At 47.5% G+C, this 18621-nt stretch overlaps 1 long non-coding RNA gene across 1 annotated transcript; it reads right to left on the minus strand.

Moving 5' to 3' along the window:
• Positions 1 to 8709: 8709 nt before the first annotated feature.
• LOC123405332 lies at positions 8710 to 11496 on the minus strand. Its single transcript, XR_006611960.1, has 2 exons — positions 9306 to 11496; positions 8710 to 8800 (listed from the first exon to the last, which is right to left on the minus strand). It is a non-coding gene; the product is annotated as an uncharacterized LOC123405332 (long non-coding RNA).
• Positions 11497 to 18621: the final 7125 nt, after the last annotated feature.

The raw sequence follows: 18621 nt of genomic DNA on the forward strand, positions 1-18621 counted from the left end.
TGAGAAAGGTTTGCCGGTAGTACCAATTGATAAGCCACTTTCCACGCATTTCGAGAATAGTGAAAGGACCAATATAACGAGGAGCTAACTTGCCCTTGATCTCAAAACGGTGTGCACCTCTCATTGATGTGACACGAAGATAAGCCTTTTTGCTAGGTTGATAGACCATATCTTGATGATGACGGTCATACTGACTTTTCTGACGGAACTTAGTAGAGTTCAGATCCTCATGAATAATACGGCCTAGATCTCCGGCATGTTGTATAATATCCGGACCGAAGAGTGATCGGTCCATTGAACGATGGCTCGAGAATTTCATACGAGCCTAGTGCAAAGCATACCTAGAAGTCAAGGGTATACAGGAGAGTCAGGTTTCAATCCTGTGGAACTTTGGGTTATGGGTCCACCATGTGGGCCGGGAGTATGCAGAGGGGTGACATATTGTACGGTCTTGGTAGCAAGACATGTCAGAGGATAGCATGTCAGTTATATCGGCTACAACATCGGTACCAAGGGCGGGGGACGACTAGAACCATTTTCCTGCTCGTTGCAACGAGGCGGACCAATAGACAAAGTTCTCGTCCACCGGCGGCTACCGGAATGTTATCCACAATAGTAACAGGGTCTTACTGACAGAGTTGTATACCGAGAATTTTACCTAAGCTGTGAATTAACACTGCTTAGATAAGTTATGCCCCAAGAAAAATCAAACAGACCAACGGGAAGGAAAAAATGTGTTCACACACACAAGTATTAGAGTATACCATTTCCGAGGAAAACATAGAGTATGGTATACATGATAGGTCATCCACTACATCACCATTTTGATAAAGAGGCGAGAAGAATCAAGATGTTTACCAATACCACGCGGTCTGGATAATTGATCAGGAACAATTTAGCATTGCGCTTCCAATGTTCCTGTTGAGACTTGATGTACCACATCCGTGCTTCGGGATAGCATCGACATGGTCATCAGATAAAGGTGGGACTTATGGATATACAAAGAGGATCCATGAGAAACAACTTATGAAATAAGTCATATAGTTTCCGCATGAAAGGATGACGGAGCTTACATATGGAAGAATTTATAACAATAGGTCCTTCGGCCCGGTGTGCCAAACGAGACATCACCGTACCGGGTTACATAAGACCAAAGTTATAATTATTGGAAAATGTTCCAACCATCATATCTGGCCGAGATTCAGATCTGATTGGTGTCAGGACACCTCAGGCTCAAAATACCTGAGAAGAAAAGATGATGATGCAGGATTCTCAGGGTATGAACTTCACAAGCAATCCTTGAATCATGAGTTTGATTGTAAGACACATGAACACCATGTCAAGACATTCGTGCCCACATAGAATCCTAACGTCAAAATGCAACCGAGTTCTCATCTGGGAACCATCATCGAGGATAACAAGGCCCCATGTGTAAGTCCCAATTAGCTCTTATGATGGAACTTAACTTCCCTTGATCAAATCAGTCAGTGGCTTGGTGTGTTAAGAGAAGTTATATGATGTGAAGATAACAAATTTTCAAAACATATAACTCTTCGCACATGCGTGAATGACATGGTATTTCCCATGAGGAAGCGAAACAAAACCTTCACGTATTCAGGGCGTAAAGAGTGCACGTGAATTTTGGTAAAATACACTCCTTCTATCCAACATATTTTCCATGAGCTAGGCACAAGGATAATGCTTTCAAGAGCTTCATCGTGGAACATGGAGGAGTTGAGGGTGTGGCTGATGGGCTCAACAACAATCCCTCAAAAATTTGACAGGGGTGAATTTTCAAAATTATAATATCAAAGAGATGGCATTTTTCAAATCAAATGGTGTAATGTCGTATGCTCGAGGGAACAACAACAATTAAACATTGGTAAAAGGGTGTATTCGGAATTACGGATTGAGTAGCACAACTAATGCTAAAATGATGAGTCAACACCCAACACACCAAGGAGGAAACAATTCAGTTACTAACCTCAAGGCGATAGGGTTGACAGAAGTATTGGAATCACACATCAGAGTTCACTTGTCGGTATACCGGTTAGAAACAACTCGGGACCAAGAAATTAATGGTGATGGCGAGAGGTATTACTATATCAAGAATTCTTAAGACGTGTGCAATTTTCATGACATTCTTGACATACCAGATAGTGATACTCCAAGGTAGAAGATAACATAAGCTGAATTAGGAAGGAACTCAAAGGACAACACAAAACATGATCAAGTTTGTGTTGGAGGGAAGGCAAACAAGGATGTCGATGATAATACAATTCATCAAGGGGGGCAAGGTGGCATTTCTCATCATGCATTTGATCGATGCCCTAGAAGAGCTCGGAATGTTGATGATGATCACGACACAATTGTCGAGAACTTCACGAAGATGTAATCGATCAGCGACGGCATCACGCAAGGGAATGGTGAAGCTACAGGTCGCTGGAAACACAATTAAGACTGCTAGCTTAGAATTGAGATTGCCTTTCAGGGCAACCAACATGATGTGGAAAGCTCGATGCAAGCCTAACGCACAGTTGGAATTGTGTCCCACGGATGAAGGGTATAGATAGCATGGTCGAGCTCCAACATGACCATGATGATGTAGCTTAATAGCTTGGAATGACAAGATCGAGCACAAACTCATAAACAAAGAATATCACTTAAGAGCTGTTGAATTGCAATGCGTACTCAATTCAGTTATCAGTGTCCTTTGAGTGTACAATAACTCAAAACACGAGGAAACTGGAATTAATGAAAATATCATAGCTTATGAGGAGCTCACAAAAAGTTATGTAGCTCCGTGATATCCTCGAGCTATAAGGAATAATACTCGGAGGTAGATCAACATTAAAATTTGGACCGATGTATTGATTTGAAGAAGACAAGTACTTTAACTCGTCTGAGAATGAAATCAAGGTAGGACAACATGATCGGAACCACGATTGCAAAGGACAAGATCACATATACCAGATTTAAACCACAGAATGAATGATTATCGATACGAGAAGTTTCTATGATAGGATCAACGTCGTTTCCATGGGCATGAACACAAAGTTCAAGGTCGACGTCCACTTCATCAATGCATCACCTGCCATTTACTCCTCGTCTTTGATTAGGTTGTAGCTTTGAAAGGATATTCGGCAAAGCACCAGAAGAGTAAGACTCATGAAAACTTTTCGAGTCATATTGATTTAGGAAGGCATAGGTCCATCCCGTCGGGACATCTTAGGAACATATACCATAAACTCCAAGAGTAATTAACACGTGCTATAAGAGCATGGCTGTCAAAGCATAGGATACAATTCTATCAGAGGGAGAAGACACAATTTACCAATGGCATCATGTGTTAGGGGAATAATATCACAAGAATTTTGTGAATGTAAAGGATGCAATCGGATAATAACCCAGCAATGAGTCTGGCATTACACAAAAGAGACCTGATGTGAGTATCGGTACTCAATCAGAGGGAGATATGATGCAATGCATTGGGTTATAGAACATGTGAAAAATATCGATACTTAATTACCAAAGGAATTATGATTTCCAGGTTGGTGTATTCAACAGATGATTGTGTGAATTCACACAAAGGTAGAATCAATAAGATCACAGGAAAATCACAAAGGATTTTAATGAATGCTGCTAGACATATGGATTTAACCATAACACAAGCAGGTGAGAAGGTCAAAAGTAATAGGGTACTAGGGATTCTGAAATATTGAATAGTAATTCGAAGAACCTTCAACACCCATGAAAATTGATGACGAACGAATCCCCGATAAGATAATTCGTTGCATCTCGTAAAACCAGAGCAAGTGGAGAAGAAAGTATGAGTGACATATGTATGTAGTCATCCATAGTGGTTGACAAAGGAAGGGGAAATCGCAAGAGCGATGGGCACAAGCTCTCGAGAGAAACATCGGAGAGTATCATCGGGGTCTTCTGACGGATCAAGCCATCGTCTGGAATACGGGGCTCTCCGGGAGGAAATATTTACGAGAACCTAATGTTAGAGTTAGTAAAATCTTTAACTCGAAAGAGAAGAGAGAGTAGAACCCGGAGTATAGAAAAGGAGTAAAAGATACTAACACCACCCAATTGAGATGTGGGCCCGTAAGCCACAACATCAGTGTTAGTAAAGCTTTTTCAAACCCTAGACTCAACTTCAGCCAAGGAGTTGGAAAGGGGGCTACCTACAAGTAGTCGGCTCTGATACCAACTTGTGACGCCCTAGGTTTAATCGTACGCTAATCATACACGCAAATGCGTACGATCAAACCCAAGGACTCACGGGAAGATATGACAACACAACTCTAGACACAAATAAAATAATACAAGCTTCATATTACAAGCAAGGAGCCTCGAGGGCTAGAATACAGAAGCTCGATAAGCACACGAGTCAGCGGAAGCAACAATATCTGAGTACAGACATAACACATGGGGTGCCTTAGAGATGGCTAGCACAAAAGAAATACGATCGAACAAGGGAGGCCTCCTGTGTGGGAACCTCCTAAACTACTCCTGGTCTTCAGCGGTCTCCATGAAGAAGTCACCAACAGGGTGGCAGACGTCGGCAGGAAAGTCCATCTCCTGGGCTTCATCATCTGGTCGCAGCAACAGATGAAGGGAACAAAGGGGGAGCAAAGCAACGGTGAGTACTCATCCAAAGTACTCGCAAGTCTTACATCAGAACTATGCTAAGTATGCATCAGTAACAAAGAAGGGGGGTGGTTATATGTGGACTGACTGCAGCAATGCGAGAATAGAAAGAGAAGGCCTAGTCCTATCGAAGACTAGCATGTTCAGGGTCTTGCAGCAATGGACGAGAATAAAACAGGTGTAACACAATTAATAGTCATATTGTTGCAACAATATTAAAGTGAGCTCACGCCCAGAGATCCTCCCTCGACTCCCTGCGAGGAAGCGATCCCGAGGCAACTAAATCCAGTTAAGTAACAATTGTAGTTGTATAAGATCAGGGCTCAACTCCAAGTCGTCCTGTAACCGTGGATACGGCTATTCGAATAGATAAGTTCTTTCCTGCAGGGGTGCACAACATATTCCCCGACGTGCTCGATAACACTCTGGCCGGACACACTTTTCTGGGTCCTTCTCGGCCTCGGAATATCAACACGTCGCAGCCCCACCTATGCTCAGCAGAGAGGCCAGCCCGTCGGTCTAACTCCTAGGCACAGAGGATTCATGGGCCCACTTCCCCTCTGCGCTCCTGCACGATGCGAGGGCGGCCGACGTCAGTCCTAGCACCCCTTAATACAAGAGCGATGCATCTCGGGACCACTCGGGCGCGCGCCGCTACATTGCTGACGTATAAAGAGCTTCGGCTGATACCGCAACGTCGAGTACCCATAATTCTTCCCACACAGACGGTTAGTGCGTAATAAGGCCTTCCGACCAACCCAGATCAAATACCCAAATCCATTATCATTTTAATTAGGCCATCGACACAATCTCGCGGGAATCCACCCGTCTATCAACTAATCACCAATGATCCCAGTAACATGGTCGAGTAACTGTGTGGTTGTAACATTGTGGGGAATCCGAGGTATCACCCTCGTTGGATTCCGAACGATGTATCCGTCAAGGTGGGCTTAGAGGAATCACCCTCGGGGGTCCCACACTTGAGGGGTTGCACGACACAGGCATCGTCGGGAATGGTGAAAGAGGAATCACCCTCGATAACACGACCGACTAGCTATACTACAGAGATATCATCAGGAGTACTTAGCAAGGTGTCACCCTCGGTACCCAATAGTACTCTGTAGTGTCGTACAACTAAGGGGGTGTATGTGCTGTGTCGGGTCTGGCTCGTCGATTAAGGATCGATATTTGAAAACCAAGCGGGGCAATTGGACTACGGGGTCAGAGGGGAAGACTGCTCCACATATACTAAACAATTTAAAGTACGATATTGAAAGTAGCAGTTCATCAAAAGCAGGCTATGCATCAGATATAAGAGCTAACTATAACAGTAGCAAAATACTAATGCAAGCAGCAGGAAGAAATACATAGGCGATATAGGAATGATCAAGGGGGGTTTGCTTGCCTTGTTGCTAACGCAGTGCTATCCGTCATAGACGGATCGGAAAAATATCGGATGATATTTCCCGGATCTCTGGCTACTACTGGACAGGCGAAACGGATGAAAAAGTTCCATGTTCGCTATGCTAGAGACGCGTGACAAACGAATGGCAAGCGTATTCGGATTCGTGTCGTTTTTCTAATCAACTTTCATGTACAAATTATTTTCATCGGAGTTACGATTTATTTTCTACTAATTTTTAAAGTTTTAATAACTTTTCTAAAATTAATGGATTATTATTAATTCGAATTAAAAACAGTGAATATTTTCTTCACCTATCGCCACTCTAGCGAGAGTGTATTACAAGTGGGGTCAAGGGGTTGGGTTGACCCTATTAGTTTGACTAGTCAACACGCTGTGTGGCCCACATGTCATGTGACATGTGTTAATAAAAGACCTAACTAATTAAATCAAGCAAGGGGGTCTCATATGCCATAGACTACTAGCTAACCTAACACTAATTAACCCCTAAATTAACCTACACTAATTAGGCCTACCAATTAGGCCGGCCACTAGCGTGCTTGCCATGGCCAGCACAACACGCACGGGCGCATAGCAACCATGGCCATGGCAACCATCAACAGCAGCTAGTGATTGAGCAGTAAGCAACATCAATAAACAGGCATCGGCATGAGTAGCAGAGCAACATCGTCAGCTCAAGGTTTCACATAGCAGCATCACTACGCGGGCGCGCGGGACGCGGAAGTCGCGGGCGGCAAATGCGGAAAGCGTAGAACAACAGCACGTACGCGTACATTCGCATGAGCTCGGGGACGGCAGCTACGGCAATGGATCGACGACAAGAACGAGGGGAATCGGGCGAGGAGCTCACCAAGATGCTCGTTGACGTGGTTAGGGAACCCGGGGTGGCCGAAATGCGACGGGCTCGACGGCAAGATGTGGTGGCCATGGGCGAAGATGGCGGCGATGGCGAGCATACGGACCGTCCCGGATTGAGCTGGTCCCCGGAACGGACGGATCCGGCCACGGCGGACCTCCTGAACGTATTCACGGGCACCGAGGAGCATGATGGCCGCAGTATCGACGAGGCCAAGGCGACCATGAGCTCGGCTTCGTCCGGAACGACGAACACGAGCTAGAGAGAGGGGGAGTTGGGGCTAGGGTTTGTCCTCGGGGTCCAGGGCGTCGACCTTATCCTCTCAGATGCGCCCTGTAACGGCAGACGTCGACCATCGATCCATGGAGGCCATGGATGGCTGGCACGCCATAACCCTGGCTCCTCCCTTATACAGATGTACAAGAAGGCCTTAGATGGGCTAGTCTTCTCACTGTAGCACTAGGCTTTAGGTGCATAGTGTCTGCATTTCTCTTTAATCTTTTCCTTAATTCAAATAGCTATTGTTTTGCAATTATTTTCAGGAGCAAATGAGTTTAGTAAAATATAGAACTTAGCCACTTAATTACTTTGCAATATTTGGCATTGCCACAAAAAGTTTGGGAGGAGTTTGAATAAGTGTGCATTTTCCATAATTTAAAAGGGCTCTTAAATCAGTGTTTGGCCTCGGTTTTAATTATATTACGGCATTAAAACACTTTATAAAAAATTTGGTTCACCACCATAATTAGTTATGGATTATTTGCAACAGCTGGAACACTTTTGTTTTCATGTTTGAAGAAATAATAATTTCACTTTAATTTAGATTTGAAATATTGGCTTTGATTTTTATCAAGTAGAAATTTAGTTTAGTTAAACTTGATTACGTGGCACATTTAATGTGTGGTTACTATAGCTTAACTACCGAGGCGTCACACAAAGAATCCAGTCAAAGTCTTCAGACTCAAAAAGGCGCTCTATGGTCTCAAACAAGCCCCTCGGGCGTGGTACAATATATTGAAGGAATTCCTCATGAAGAAAGGCTTCAAACCTGGTTCACTCGATCCAACTCTTTTCACAAAATCCTATGATAATGAACTATTTTTTGCCAGATATATGTCGATGACATCATATTTGATTGTACTGAGAGACGTTACAGTGATGAATTTGCTTACATGATGAGTGAAGAATATCATATGTCTATGATGGGGGAGCTGAAATTCTTCTTATGTCTTCAAATTCGTCAACAACGCAATGGGATCTTCATATCACAGGAGAAATACCTCAAGGATGTTCTGAGGAAATTCGACATGCATGAATGCAAAGGCGTCAAGACTCCCATGCCTACCAACACTACAGGAATCAGCTATTTTGCCTATAGGTATAATCTTTGCCGTCAGCAAATCCTCGGGGTTGACGACAAACGGTTACTTTGCCGTCATGGGCAGACGGCAAAAAAATACTATCGTCAAAAATAAATAAAAGTAGACGGCAAAAAAATACACACGGCAAAATAAAGTTTTGCCGTCAATTATTTGGCCAGATGACGGCAAAGGTAGCATTTTTGCCCATCTTCTTACGCGCGGGCTGGCGGCAAAAGTTTGTGCACGTCTGCGTTTAACGGGCCTAAACGGACACTTGATTTGCTGTCTTTTATTTGGGCCAGCTGACGGCAACGAGTGAAAAAAATAAATCTTTGCCGTCTCTTGCTCTACTCCAAAGACGGCAACGAGTGCAAAAAAAAAAAGTTTGTGCACGTCTTAGATGGACTTGATTTTGGCCTTCATGCCTTGTTGTTTTCTCCTTCAATACAAATTCAGACGACACAATGTGCAGGTTGCCATAATGTTCAATGGTGACTTCAGCTAGGAAAGATTTTCTGTTAGCCAGAAGGTAGGACCAAGAGTATAGCGGAGTTCACTGAATTTTTAGATCATTATCTTACAAAATTCAGAAGAAAGACATACAACATAAAGAGAGGTTAAGCTAGTACGATGGCAAATGCATGACACAAACAGAAATACGGAAGATTATTTATTCTGGAAACACCTCATTGGTTCTTTGGCCAAAATGCACATTTACATGAGATTTCTTAACAATTTGCAAGTAACTGGTTAGAGATCATAAGTTGAAGGCCACAAAATTGGTAAGAAAAAAGAGATCCTTGGATATATTCCTCATGTATTTCTTTTCTTGTGAAATAAATAAGTCCCTATTAAAATGGACATTCAGTAATTGAGTAGTTGTTGTAGTGAACTATAAGTAGAATAAATCGACTTACCTAAATATCATTTGGAAAATAGGCGTTCGTTGGCTGTTTGAAGGAATGAAATGTAGTAATAATCTAATCAGAGAAATAACTTTGCATACCTAGTTCACATGGTAATAATAGCTCGATTCTTCACCGCCGCTTGATTGCTGTCCAATCTGCGAACACCACTTGCCAGCATCTACCCTCTTTCCCTGTCGCCCTGCGACCAGATGTGTTAAATCTTCAAACTTTCAGAGTTCATGCCTCCTAATTGGCTGCCTCCTCCAGTTTAAAGGAGTAATGTTGTTGTGTAGAAAATAATTTAGAAGCTAGTTCTTGTATCGACACAATTATGCCATCAGCATAAACTTATAGCAAATATTGAAAAGATAGATCTCCCTAGTTTGGTACAGTATAACAGATTCAACTCATTTACATTAAAAACAGATGCCAAAATAACCCATTGACTTGTTTAAAAGCAGAAGGAGGAAAAGCATATTAAAGGGGTCAAAAGCTGGAAGACTTTATCAAATAAGGTTTAGTTAAAAACCCTGCATCCATGCTCTCTTGAACAAGAAACGAAATTGTCTCAACCAACCACATCTTCGTTTTCTAGTAGACTTCTAAGCATTCAGAGCCCCTTCAACTGTTAACTTCAGTAATCAGAACCTTATTCGTGAATTCATCAATTAGGTTATCAACTTTCTGATGATCTATAATCAATGGAAATGAGATCAGCCAAAAACTCAGCAGCGTTCTCATAATCTGGGCATTGGTATCTGATGATGGAGTAAACAAACTTAAATTATTAATCACTAATAGTACAGGTGCACTATAAGAAGAATGAGATACATGCTAAAACTTAAGCAGTTAAAATAGGTCTAAAGTATATTCCACGGTGTAAATAGCTAAGCAAACATCTGTTATTGAGTCAAAAATTCCAGCACTCTCAGTTCAAAAAAATCCAGCATTCTGAATGTTCACTTTCAGGATTGATATACCTAGCTCAAACGTGTTTTAATTTTCGGTTTGTATTTTTTCTTGCCCCAGGCTGAGATGGCCGAATTTCGGTCATTTTCAAAAATTTCGGCTGAAATTTGACCAAAATCATTCTTTTTGGCCGATAGATATTTCTCGCCCCAGGCCGAGATGGCCGAAGTTCTGCCGGAATTCATTTTTTTCACCAAAATTGAAAACACTTGAAAACAAATAGTAGTATGCACACTTGAAAACAATGCCTGACATACGTGACCGTACAATATGGTGCTCATCCTAACCAGCAGGACCACTTCACAGGAGAAGAGAATTTGTTAAGTACAAAGTGTATCTTGGCCGTAGCAAGTGCAGCGCCAGGAAGGCTGCCACCGTGAGCGTAGCAACCAGCTGCTGGAAGAACCCGTGCATAGCAACAGGAAGGGTCAAAGGCATCCCAGGTACAATAATGTCGACAAATACGAAGCCAACATACCGGGGATCCGCCACATCTTCTCGTCCGCATCGCCTTATCCCCGCACCCACAGGTGTTGCTATGCCCCCGTGGCCGTGTCTCCTCTGTGCGGGTCGAGTCGGCCACAACGAACGTGCAGCAGGGCGGATGCAAGTTGAAGGGCTGAAGGCGGCGGCCTCCCATCGGTGCTCCATGGGGGCGTGATGGTGGAGGATCAGAGCGAGCGACCCCCAATCCGGACCGATAGGTCGTTGACACCATGGTCGACAAAAGAGAAGGCGAGGTGTTTCTGAAAGGAGCAGGATATGACGACCTGCAACTGCGCTGCCCCGCTGCCGCTGCCGCCGGTGCCGCCATGCCTAGGCTTAAAAAGTTAAAAGAAGGACAAGGATTTGGGAGACGCCGCGAGTGAGAGATGGGATTCCGAGCTCCTGAGCGGCAAGACGGCCGCCACCGCGACGCCCTCGTATCTGTCCTGCCTCGTATGCCAGCTTTGGAAGATCCATGTGCTTCACCGGTCTCCCCTTTGTCTCCGCGTCTCTCTCTCTCCCCCCGCAAGGAGGATAAGGAAGAAGCAAGGGATCGGGGCTTCTCTAGATTTTTCTCTAGCATACACGGTGAACCAGTCCACCCAAGCTAAAAGACCGGAGGTGAACCGGAAAGAAAACCCAACCCACGTGTCAATCGGGGAACTTAGCATTGAGAACTCACCACAGGCGGGCTAGCTTAGTAGCTATAATATATAGGTATATAGGTATAGAGTGGATTATCATTTTGTGCACATTGTATTCGAGAGATATGTATAGAAGTGTATGTTGTCCAACCCATGTGGACATATGTAAATTGCTCTAAAATCAGTTGAATGTTTGTGAACTTAGTTTAATGATTGTGGTTTTGCTTGGGTTTTCCTACTGCTGCTATTTCGCGTCAGGTTCTAATTTTGTCTGCTATTGTTGTTTTTGCGGTGGTGTTGCAGGCTCGCAGTGAAGAAAAGAAAGGCAGAGAAGGACCCCAACAAGCCCAAGCGACCCTCGAAAGCTTCTTCGTCTTCATGTGAGTCCCCCTATTCTATTACTTGATGTGGTTCGATTCATGTCGTTTTCGTGTGTTTTGTTGTGGCGTCGCATCCTGACCGAGGAGTTGGTGTGTGTTTCATATTCGCAGGGACACACCTTCAGGAAGGAGTAGAAGGAGAAGAACCCAAAAGTCAAGCAGGTCTCCATAAGAAGTTCGTGTGTATGCTAGATTGGATGGTTAAACTGGTTGTTGTAATACGACGAGTGCATGCTTATTTTCTAAATGGTGGTGCTTATTTTAACATTGGAAGACATGACACTCCAAATTGTGTCGTATTTCTCTAAAGTACTTACCCAATTTGTGTCGTGGGTATAAGTCTGACAGTAGATGTGTAGGGTACGAAAGGATGGGCAGAGCCTTAGCTACAACGAGGTTGTATGAGTTCAGGCCCCTCTACGGTGGAGGTAATAGCCCTACGTCTCAGTGCTCTGGGAGCTTGTTGTCGAGTGGAATATGGATTACAATGAATTGCTAACCCTTGCACCAGTGGAAAAAGGGCGGCTTATATAGAGTGCGCTGCCCTCCACAACGGTTCGGTGCACAGGGGTGGAGTAGTGGCGAATAAATGCCTATGTTACAGGTAACGTATGTCTTAAATGCTAATAAAGGCACACGGAAACGTACGACCGTTTCCCTCCAGGGGGGTTACGATGCACAGAGTGGAGTCCAGTCGGTTAGTTTGATATACTCCGAATGCTCATCTCCGACTGGATGGTGGAGGATTCGTTACTGACTGGATGATGGGAAGTCCTTAATTCAGTCGGAACTGACTAAGGGTCTTATCCCTTATGAAGGGTAGTCCCTGGGTAGGACTTATAGGGCAGGCCTATGACCCTACCCTAGGACTATAACCCCATCATTAGTCCCCGAATGGATTGGGGTTGAAACGACGAAGCGATGCTTGAAGAATGGATTCGACTGGTACGGATGCGACTATGGCGTTGCTTGCCTCGATCCATTTTATCTTCTTTGACCAACGATTCGAGTGGAAGTACTTGTGAAACGAGCTGTCGGGAACCGAGTGCTTCCGTGGTACCTTGTGACGTGACCAGTCAACTGACAGCGGCTGATTTTCCGGGATCCTCAAATTTCGGTTGCCGCGCGCTCAGCGGGGATGACGACATCGCGCTCCAGTAGTACCAGACGCCTCGGTTCCCGTGCCTTCATCTTCTCCACTGATATCGCCACGACCGGTCGGGGGATAAGATTTAGGGGCCACTTGCTAGTGACCCAGTCGGAACCTTATTTAAACCTCAGCGGTGAGGGTTTTTTTTGTTACACTCGCCGGATGTCTTGCCCTTGCCCCGCTTCTCTCGCCATCTCCTGCGCATGCCAAGATCCTTCCTTCTTCTTCTCCCTCGCGGATCCGCAGCCTCCGCCATGACAAAGGGGCAGACTAACAAGTTAGAGGCGAAGAAGAAGAAGGGGAAGGCGGCGGCTCCTGCTCAGCGGCGGCAGCGAACGCTACCGGCGGGGTCGATTCAGGGGGATTTCCTCCCCTCCACGGTGACGGAGGAGAACTTGCTGGAGTTGGTGGAGCACGGGATGATTGCGCACAAGTCGTGGAGGTTGTCGGCGGAAGGCGAGACCGAGCCGGCGCCCCGGGAGGGGGAGCGCGTCTTGCTGCTGAGCCACGTGCACCGAGGTTTCTCTCTGCCTCCTCATCCCTTCTTTAAAGGTATCCTGAACCACTTTGGGACGCAGCTCCACCATTTTCCTCCCAATGCCATAGCTCATCTCTCTGCCTTCATCGTGTTGTGCGAGTGTTTCATCGGCTGTCCTCCCCATTGGGGGCTTTTCAAACACATCTTCTCTGCTAGATCTCAGACCATCAAACGACTTAGCCAGTCGGATGACAAAACCCACCTTCTCCAGCTCTGCGGAGGCTTAGGCTTCCAAAAGAAAAGTAAGAGTAGCTATCCTGCTCTTCAGCTGAGTGAATCTGTTAGGATCTGGCAGTCGACATGGTTCTACTGCCAGGACGTTGCCTGCCCAAATGCCACAACAAGATTGCCCCCTTTTAGCTTAGACCGACCGGCTCCGCCTAAGCAGCTCGCGCTCACGAAGGCGGAGAAGATCCATATCCAGCCTCTGGTCGACGCACTCGTAGATGTCGTCCGAAGGGGAGTCACCGGCATAGATTTGCTAGAGGTTTTCCTGGGCCGGCGCATCCAGCCTCTGCTGGCTCGACACCACGCCATGTGGCATTACACGGGGCCTGAGGACTCCACTCGGACCAACGTCGAGTGCGTGACCGGGGAGACGGTGGCGTCGTGGGTCCTCAACATCACAAGCGCCTGCGAAAACCCCAGATGGGCCCGGCGAGTGAAGGCCTTCCGCACGGACAACCCTCCTCCGAACGAGGTGAGTACAACTTGTCGAGTGCATGCGACTGTCTTAGATTTATCGCTTTCTTCATTGTCTGACGTCTGATGTTGTCGACTATATCTTGTGCAGGCATGGACTAACTGGTTTTCTCCTGTCTCAAACGGGAATCCGGCCGAGCAGGAGGAAGGCAGCCAGGAGGGCAGCGTGGAGAGTGTCGAGTACGTCTCCGACAGTGGGGAGACGGATGAGGAGGAGTCCGTAGAAGAAGAAGAGGCAGACGAGGAGCAGAACTCGCCACCTCCACCACCAGAGCTTCGGACCAAGCGCCGTCACGAACCCACGGCTCTTTCGGCCCCTCCAGCATCCTCCAGTGCGCCACCAGCTGCTCCTGTGGTACCGAGTGCCTCGCCAACCGTTCCCGTGGCTCCGAGTGCTCGGAGCACAAAGAGGACCAGGGACTCTGCTGCTGAATCTGCGGGTCAGCCCTCTAAGGTGGCCAAACCGAGTGGATCTAAGCCTCGGAAGGCTTTACCGCGGATGAGGGTCGCAGTTCTCGTCACCTCCACGTAAGTGCATTGTTCTTCTATCTTCTTTCAGTATTTGATTGAACTCCTGCTTATTGGTCGAATGAATTTTACTCGACAGAGTTGCCACCTCTGCTACCTCTCCGACACGCCAGGGGGACGATCCCATGGACATGGACAACGTTGCCACATCCCAACCAGGTGCGTCGTAGCGACTCCGAGAGTCTACGTTATTGCGTCACGAATTCTGTCTTTGGTCTTGCATTTTTCCTGTGGTCTCACGCCGTTTGGTCGGGTTTCCCTCAGGGGTGATTTATGTGGAGGAGGACGACCAGGCGAGGTCTGAGCAAGCAACGGTGCCTGTCCTTGAGGCTGTTCCGCCGGTTACTACTCTCGCCATGGACGCGCCGCCGACTGAGGCGATGCCGTCGACTGAAACGGCGCTGATCGCTGCTGAACCGACTGGAGCAGGCCTTGGGATGCCCAAGGAACCTCCTACGATGCCAGGGCCGTCGACTATGGAGTACAACGTCCAGCGCCTCCCGGAAGATCAGGTGGGAGCTGCCAAGGGGGCCATGGTGCAGGCGGAGCTGATGGCGGGAGAGGCCAAGAAAGCGTACGACTCCATCGCGTCCGTGTACAAGCAAAGCTTGGAAATGCGGGACGATATCCGATTAAGTGGGCTAGTAAGTATTTACTTTCTTCTTGTAACCCACTGGGTGTTTGAGCAATGCACTCGGATATTGTATGATTATTTTGCAGTGGGTTCACTCTTAGTGAACCCAGTCGGAGTAGTTATCCTGCCCTCCAGCTAAGTGAGTCGGTCAGGAACTGGCAGTCGACGTGGTTCTATTGCCAGGATATCGCCTGTCCGAATGCTGCGACAGGGCTGCCTCCCTTTAGCTTAGATCGGCCCGCCCCGCCTAAGCAGCTCGCGCTCACGAAGGCGGAGAAGAACGACACCCAACCTCTGGTTGAGGCACTCGTAGATGTCGTCAGGAGGGGGGGGTCACCGGCATAGACTTGCCGGAGGTCTTCCTCGGTCGGCGTATCCAACCTCTGCAGGCTCGCGACCACGCCATGTGGCATTATACGGGTCCCGAGGATTCCACTCGGACCAACGTTGTGGGCGTGACTCAGGAGAAGGTGACCTCGTGGGTGCTCCAGATCACAGGCCCCTGCGAGAATCCCAAAGGATCTCGCCGAGTGAAGCCTTTCTGCACGGATAATCCTCCTCCGAATCAGGTGAGTAACACTTGTCGAGTGCGCCTAACTGTCTTAATCTTATCGTTTGCTTGAATCTCTGTGTGACGTGTGATGTCGCCGACTGAATTTTATGCAGAAGTGGACCAACTGGTATTCTCCCGTCTTGAACGGGAACCCGGTCGAGGAGGAGGAGGAAGGCAGCCAGGAAGGCAGCATGGAGAGCGCTGAGTATGTCTCCGACAGCGGGGAATCAGAGGAAGAGACTAGCGAGGAAGAGGAGGAAGACGAAGAGCAGGACTTGCCGCCTTCGCAATTAGAGCATCGGACTAAGCGCCGACACGAGCCTGCCGTTCCCTCGGTCCCTCCGGCATCTTCGAGTGCTCCGCCCACTGTCCCAGTGGTCCCGAATGCTCGGAGCACCAAGAGGGCCAGGGATGCTGCTGCTGAGCCTGTGGGTCAGTCTTCCAAGGTGGCCAAACCGAGTGGGCCCAAGCCTCGGAAGTCTCTGTCGCGGATGAGGGTTGCTGTCCCCGTCACCTCCATGTAAGTGCATCGATCTTCTAATTTCTTCTGATATCCGAGTGAACTCCTGTTTATTGGTCGAATGGATTTCACTCGACAGAGTCGCTACTTCTGCCACCTCTCCGGCGCGCCAGGAGGATGACCCCATGGACACGGACAACGTCGTCTCGTCCCAGCCAGGTGCGTTGTAGTGAGTCCGAGTGTTTTATACTATCGCGTCTCGAATTCTATCATAGGTTCTGCCTCTTTCTTTTTCTGAGATCTCGCGCCGTTCGGTCTATCAGGGGCGATTTGCGTGGACGAGGGTGATCAGGGGAGAGCTGAACAAGTTGCGGAGCCTATTCTTGAGGCTGCTCCGCCTGTTGCTGCTCTCGCCGCCAACGTGCTGCCGACTGAGGCGCTGCCGGCGACTGAACCGACGCTGGTGGTTGAAGAGCCGAGTGGAGCGGACCTTGGGATGCCTCAGGAACTTCCGACGATGCCAGGCTCGTCGAATGTCGAGTTCAACATCCAGCATCTCCCGGAGGAGCAGGTGGGAGCGGCCAAGGGAGCCATGGTGCAGGCGGAGCTGATGGCTGGAGAAGCCAAGAGGGCCTACGACTCCGTCGCATCCTTGTACCAGCGAAGCTTGGAGCTGCGGGATGATATCCGAGTAAGTGGGCTAGTAAGTATTTACTTTTCTCTTGTAACCCGCTGGGTGTTCTTGGATAGCATCTGTTGTTTGCAATGGGTTCACTCTGAGTGAACCCAGTGGGTGTAGTCCCCGAGACTTCTGCCGAGTGCTTGCACCGGCAGTTGTCTTTATACATATTGTCTTTGCTTTGGTCAGGTCTGTAAATAATATGACCGACTGCGAGCAGTTGTGGAACTCGGAGTGCACTTACTGTAAGAGTCCCCGAGAGTAATTTGTACTCAGGTCGGGTAGTATTGGCCTCGTAGGCGTAGGTGGTAACATGCATCTCAATAGGCCGGGCCTGCTTGAGTTGCATGCCAGTGGGGTCACTCTTAGTGAACCCACTGGGTGTAGTCCCCGAGACCGCTGTCGACTGCTTGCGTCGGCAGGGGTCTGAAGAACTTAGACTTTTATTGTTGAATTTTCTGATTGTCCCTTGGTGTTTGCTGGCAGAAAACTTGTCAAATGGGAACAACCTATGAGACTCTCAGGGCGGAGAAGAATCAGTTAGCTTGTGAGCTTGATGCGGCGCTGCTTGCAATGGCTGGCATGAAGGATGCCCTGGCGGGACGAGAGAAGTCATTGGAGCAGGCTCGTGAAGCGAACAAGGTGCTGAGTCAGGAAGTTGAGAAGATGGGGAAACAAAGGACTGCTCTGATGGGGCAGATGGACGTGCTGAACAAACGATGCATAGCTCAGGAGAAATACGTCAGCGACTGGGCTCGACAGATGATGACGCGTCTGGCTGGTAAGTCCTGTTTTTTGCCGAGTGCTTGTCCTATGTGCGTCACACTCGGCGCTTATTGTTTGCTTGTCCTTCTGTTGCAGATTTTTGCATTGATGCTGAAGTTGAAGCAGCTGACGTGGAGCGGTCGATTCGCGATAACGTGCCACTCGGCGAGGACGCCAATCGGGATCTGCTCCGGGCGCACATCCGCGTGGGCAAAGTTGGCCCTTTAATCGGTCGACTGAGAGAAGTCATCGGCCGAATCGACAAGGAGCTTTGGCCAGAAGATGAGTGGCGGTAGGAGATGGAGAACCTGATGGCTCAACTGGAGGAGATTACGAACCGAGTGCAGTCGTGGAAGAAATCTGCAGCTCGTTGTGGTGCAGATGTTGCTCTATCCCTGGTCCGAGTCCATTGCAAGGAGGTGCGCGAGGAGAAGCTGAAGACATTGAAGGTGGCCAACACGAAGAAACTTCGATTCGAAGACTTCATGGAAACTTTCCTTGAGAGTGCTACCCGCATCGCCGACGGTATTGATCTGGACAAGTTCGTACAGCCCTCCAGTCCTGGCGTTAATCCAGATGATGCGTAAGAACACTTTTATCCTCGGTATGCCGAGTGTTGATCTGTGAGGAACTTTGGCCACTGCTGTTGGCTGTCACATTCTTAGATCGGTGCGGGTAAGCTTGATCTGCACCGAGTGAACTATCTTTGCTAGAGCTTTTGAATCTGAATCAAAGTGTTTGCTCTTGTGTTGCAATGTTGTCTCGAGTTTTTCCGTTTTGCGTTTCTTGGTGAAGCCAAAGGCAAACATGCGTAGCATGTAAGTGTTAGTCATGTATTTAGGCGATTCTTGATCGCAGCTAAATCTTCGAGTGTACGCTCGGAGGAAGTTGGTACTTAGGCGATTCTTGATCGCATCTAAATCCCC

The sequence above is a fragment of the Hordeum vulgare genome, chromosome 6H (assembly GCF_904849725.1).
Source record: "Hordeum vulgare subsp. vulgare chromosome 6H, MorexV3_pseudomolecules_assembly, whole genome shotgun sequence".
NCBI lineage: Eukaryota > Viridiplantae > Streptophyta > Magnoliopsida > Poales > Poaceae > Hordeum > Hordeum vulgare.